Consider the following 6,438-nt stretch of genomic DNA (forward strand, 5'->3'; position numbering starts at 1 on the left):
TAAAAGGATTATAACAGAGATTCTAAGAACCCATTTTTGAATATAAATGGCTGCTCTGTAGATAAATGAGTTCTTTAAAAGCATAATTCTAAAAGTTGGCAAGATAATAGGATTTCGTAGATTGCACTTGTTTGTTATATTGCAGAGAGAGATCAACTCGGAGTGAAGTGGGTGATCTTTAGAACTATATATTCTTAGCTAGTCTTATGAATACATTTCTAGCAGCAGTGTTTCTTTACTAACCAGGCTTTCATTATCGAGATTAAATAAATTTGAGCAGTATTTCAAGAAACTTCTGATTGTTTTCTTGTCCTTTTCAAGTAGAAGGTAATACCAGACAGGAACTCATGCATACATGCACAATGACTGGCAGAATTGATGAGTTAAAAACCTTATCTCTTACATTAGAATGAAAATAAGGAGTAATGTATGCCAACTTTGATACAATATATAATACATCTTAGACATAATTTTAGATATATGAGGTTCTTTTCCTCACACATATTGACCATATTATCAATACATGATTTATAGTCATTTTGATTTTCAAGGTGTGCCCGCTTTGAAATGTTACGGGATATATAGCTGTATCATCAGCGTACTTGATTACATTACACACCAGAGAAGAACGTATATCATCTTTGTATATTGTAAAGAGTAACGCAGATAGAGGACCTCCCTGGGGGACTCTCACTGTAATCTTTGATTCCTCTGAATAACCTTTCTGTAGCTTGACTTGTCGGGACCAAAAAAAAAAATTAGCCAACCAATGGATAAGCCATGCATGGCTCATCAATAAAACTACACAAACCTTGGATTAAACGATTTGGTAAAACCATATTAAAAGCACTTGACAAATCAAGAAATAAAACTTTAGTGACTGCTGTGTCACTCTGATTTAAACCAGAAACAACACAATGTACGAGCTTGAGTATAGCATCTATGCAGGACACGCCTTTTTTGTAGGCAAACTGATTTTTATCACCGTGTGATACGATGGCCTGCGTCAAGTATGGAAATAATAATTTTTGCATACAGTTGAAACCAATACTGGACATGTCAATTGGTCTTAAATCGTTTACAGATGTTGGAATAGAGATTTTAGACACAAGTGATGTTTTAGCATGCTTCCGTAGGGACGGATTTGAATTCTCATTTAAACTTACATTATATAAATTAGTGAATACGCCAGCTGATTCTTCACAGCAATACTTGCACCCACCAGGGAATTTGATCAAAACTTAGAAGCAATTCGTTTCTTAACAAGTCCAAATTGTTTCTTTACATCTTTCTGCTGTATTACTGGTGGTTCAGCAGCTGCTAGGTCTGGTAGTATAAGTGAAATATCTTTGCTCGAAGCATCATTAAAACGTCCAAAGTGGTGACTTAATTTTTGGCCAAACTCATCATTTACCAAGTTTCGATGCTGGTCATCTGGTTTCCGTATTGATTTGAGTAGATTCCAGAGAGACTGTTTGTCTGTTGTTACCTTTTGGGAGTATTCATTCCTCCTCTTCAACACATATTTATTTATTTGTCTCTGTAGCCTGTTCCGTAGAGCAGTGTCACCATCATCAATTGCTTCCTTTTTCTCTTTCTCCAACTGCTTGATCTTATTATCGGCTGGCAATCTCTTCATAACTTCTGAGTGTGACATTGCCCTATAAGGGATGCAGATATCAGTTGTAAAATTGATGTAAGATGATACTACTTGTCGATTCATCTAGTGTGTCACACGTATCTGTAAAAACACTCCAGTCTGTTGAATCCAACATCACTCGTAAATTGTCAACATTACTCTTCCTGGTGTCTCTTTCCTTTGGTCATGGTATCTTTTGAACTTCTTGATAACGTTCTGTGTATCGTGGCATAATTAGAACACTGAAATGGTCTGGTGGAGCTATAGGATGCATTTTCTTGGCAGTGAAGTAACTCCATGAACCTTTAACATACACAACATCCAAAATTGTGTTAGATCTTGGGAAGGTGACAACATTTACGAGGTTTTTGTAGCCCATTGTTTCGAAAATGGTAATCGGTCCCTTTCGAGATCCCCAACAATAATGATATATAAACGCGGATTCTTCTTCTAAAATTGATGTTAAAGCATTTTTCAACGCGGCGCTCGAAACCGTGAAGTTTGCTGAAGGACGAGTGAACCCATTTACGATAGTAATGCTTGATATGTTACTGGGCAGGAACCGAGGACGATCTCTCACAGCAAGTAACTCAATGTCTGGTGTTGACAAGGTGAAACACACTTTGGGAGTATTGATAGACCAATCCTTTGATATGTAGGTCATCAAACCACCACCATTAGCAGTGAATCCGCGACCTTGACGGAACATGTGGAAATTCTGCATTTGTAGAGCCTCGTCAGCGACTTGCTGTTGAACATTCTCACCTTCCAATTTATTTCCAACTGTTTGAAGTTTAGTTTCTTGCTAGGCAATAAAACATAGGTTCGGCATATTTCCAACTGTCTGTTCTAGATGTATAAATTTCCCCTGAAGACTGTTAATATTTGACGAAAAGCCATAAGGAAAGCTGAAATTTGATGCCTTCGTATGCTTTAATCTCTCCTGAATACCGGCTCGTGCGCCTCTACGCCTGCGAGCAATGTGAAGTTCATTTAATCTATCGATCGCCCTCCCTGCATGCCCTTTATTCAAAATCGGTCATGTGTGACCCTATACTTCGTAGTATATCTGGGCGATAGGTAAGTCTGTGGTTATCCCATAGAAATTGATAAGGATCAATTTCAATGGGTTATACATGTTCATGTGTGTTAGGCTATGCGGGTAAAGGCCTATAGTTAGAGACAATCGTGATGGTAATGAGTACAAAAATAAACTCACGAAAACTCTGCATCCTCATCTTTTAATATTCCAGAAAAGCAAAGTGAAAGTTGATAGTCCTGATGTTACATTTGACGTTGTACAGCGATGAGAACAAGACAATTGGATTAGTAAAACCACGACAAAAATGTGAGAGCGAAAATAACTATCGTGTCAGCTCAGCGAGGAGCGCCACTGATATGACTGAGAGTGTAAGGAATGGTGCTTACCCATGTAAAGCAATAATATTCCAGACGCTGTTTCATTAAGATTAAGACGTAGAGACTATCATGAGAGTTAACAACCTGAAAAGTTTAACTTACCTTTCAACATATGAAACTCAAAGACGACGAAGGCACAATAGAACATACCTACAGGCAAGCACCGACGAAGTCTCAAGTCCATTTGTCTTCTTGATAGTGCCGGAATTATGGTTGGGTCATTCGGGCCGCGGTCCACATATATCGATATAAAAATCGCCGTCTTTATAAAGATAGACAAAATGATATTAATAGTACACGGATAGGCAATACACGACAGTCTCATTGCGATTTGAATCCTTGGATGCATTGACCTGATATTCAACTACACTATAAACTAATACAAAACAATGCCGCTATGGACGTAACACATTGAGTAGTGCTAACATTCAGTGCAGCTATGTCTAGAAGCCTATACCCTATATATTACAGCGTTATCGTTGCACTTGACCTAACGTAGCTAAATAACACACACTGTCACTACCCGAATAAGTTATGCTGACAGGGCCCACCCACAATCGCCTGGCCCGGCACACATCAGCTAAAATCCGGCGCTGCCTATACGTTTTAGGATAAGTTCGCGATATTCTTTTTCACAAAACAATTTGGCAAAGTTTGACGACATTGTATCCTTTGAAATGCTTTTCGCATGCAGATATATACGCACTTAAGCTTCATCATTATTTGATATTTTGTAGTCCAATGAAAAGAATACACAGCTATCAGTCCGGGTTGTATTTTTATACCACTTTTGGAGAAATGACCCTTAAACATCTGAAGCTTATCAAGTGACTGGACTACCACGTCTTACACAGTTCATCAAATGCAATACAAAACTAGATCGGAAACATGAAACTGAAATGGGCTCAAATATAACATCTTTACAACATTAAATATTTGTCAAAACAACTAGCGTCGAAGGTTACCCAAGGGTGGTTTGATGTTTATATATATGACGTTAAAAGAACATATTTCAGTAGAGTTATTCTACAATATTGGAGGAATATTAACATGAAGTCCTACACTGACGTCATTATATCAATTTAGCCTTAAAGGAGCAAAACAAAAAGTTAGCATTATCTAAAGCTGAATATCTTGAAAATATGGATAGCTATAAGACTAGCGTTTGTTTATCTTTTCTTTCTGTTTTTTTCTCGGAATATAACAAAGGAAGATTAACTTCTTCATAACGTCTTGCTATTAACTATCAATTAATATAATACATAAATTAACAATTATATATATAAATATATATATAAATAATATATCATTCTTAGTCTTACAAAAACTACGTGGGACTGCCAAGGTTGAGGGAGAGATGGTGGGTTTTAAAGAGAAGCAGAGGTGACGAAAACACGGAGAAGTCGGTGTTCCTTACTTTACTGAGATTGCAAGACTCAAACTGGAAGAAGCCTTAGATTATAGGCCTATCTATCTATATCCTATTTTCTCAGCGAATCTCTGGAATTAATGCAATTAGTTTCTGTCTCATCAAATTGAGACTGTTGAAAGTACACATAAACGTATATCATCTTCTTTAACGGCCTCTATAAAGAAGGATAGTTAAGAGTTCAATTTAAGTTTTAACTATTGCAAGAACCATTTTATCTTAGTTGTCAATTCTCGATATCTAGATCTTGTCTCCGAATTTGGGAATATAATGATCGCTGTGATAGCATTACTCTGAATCACTAACTTCGTAGTACGTAAGCCTTGAACGTTGCTAACATATTGACCTTTGACATTTTACGTTAATACGGTCTAAACATTCATTCAAACAATTCGTTCAAACAGTCATTACTTCCCATATGGGTGTGAGATTTACAGCAATTGTAGTTTGGCATTGGCACAACAGCCAAACAAGTTTCTTTTAAATTGATTAAATCTAAATTTCCGCCAACTCTGTCAGCCACCGAATAATCCTTTCAAAAGTTAAAAGAAGTTTACCGTGCGTTTTCGTTCATTTTGTATTATATTTTGGTACGTGGATAAATTTAGCTTAGATTGACCTGTTCACCTCCATTGACCATGTGGCCATCGCCGTTTTACACTCGTTTATAAATGAACTGTTAGCTTGCAGATTATGGTATCCTATACATGGATTTTCCAGTTTCAGCAATTGAATCATTGTGGTATGAAATCCAATTAGCTTTAAAGGAGCGTTCCATCCGAAGTTGTTTTCCAGTATAATGTAAATATCTTGAAAGACTGAAAAAATATGACTTGATTACCAGCACTGAGATGTTCCTTGATTCTTGATCTATGACATATCAAGACTAAAAGTCTGCATAAAGTTACACTTTAATAGGAAATCCTCCGACGACCATGTCTAAATCATTCCTCCTGTGTTTCCAGTAGCAGGTAGGTAGTGGTACGATATCTGTATGTACAGTATCCCTATTTCTACGCAAAAAACACATATTAACATTAGTTTATTATGTTAGATAAGCATGTTCATTAGCAATACAAAGCTGTACAGGTACTTAAAGTTGATTTGGAATTCATTGCATTTAACATGAATCGTTTTTCATGAATGACACAATATATGGAAATGTTATCCCATGCAGTAGTAAAGTTGCAAATCCACTGTGTTTGAATCGCAAAGGTCCTGGGCCCACAACCCAGGATGTTTGCGATTGGTACACCACCTGCTGGAATTTAGAACTTGTCAATATATCGAACAAATTTACAGGAGCTGAATACAAAAGAAGCACTCCCAACAACAACATTAGCAACAACTACAACATTTTGTTTTACTCTATGATTTCTATTAAAGTTATACGAAAACAAAGAAGAAACAAACGGACAGACAGAGAGACAGGCAGGCAGACAGACAGACAGACAGACAGACAACCACATAGATAAATGACGTAAGGCAGGAATCACGGTTTGAACGTGATTCCAGAAATCCTGTTATCTAACAAACACAGCGACGACAGAATCAAAGCAGAACATTTCATTCATTATTAACAAGTAACAGAATTATTGCAAAATCATTTCCGGCGATAAAATCTACTATTTTACTTCACTGTTAATCCTACCAGCAAATTGTCCACAGCAATGGCATAAGTTTCTTATATGTTGAAGTTAGAAAGCCTGATGACAGAAGCTAACTGAGACGAAAACAGACAAAGGAAACTAAAAAAAATAAATAATAATAATAATAATTAGATATCTGAGGTAAAATTTAAATGAAACACTGATGTATGCCTTCGTCAAACTTACTATATAAAAATAACTCTCCTGTTGTTAGACATTTATTTTTTGAATGAATAGTCTTCACAATTTGGCAAAATTTAATTTTGTTTTATGCTCTTTGGGACAAAAAGAGAACACGAATT

This window comes from Apostichopus japonicus, chromosome 3 (genome assembly GCF_037975245.1).
Source record: "Apostichopus japonicus isolate 1M-3 chromosome 3, ASM3797524v1, whole genome shotgun sequence".
Lineage (NCBI taxonomy): Eukaryota > Metazoa > Echinodermata > Holothuroidea > Aspidochirotida > Stichopodidae > Apostichopus > Apostichopus japonicus.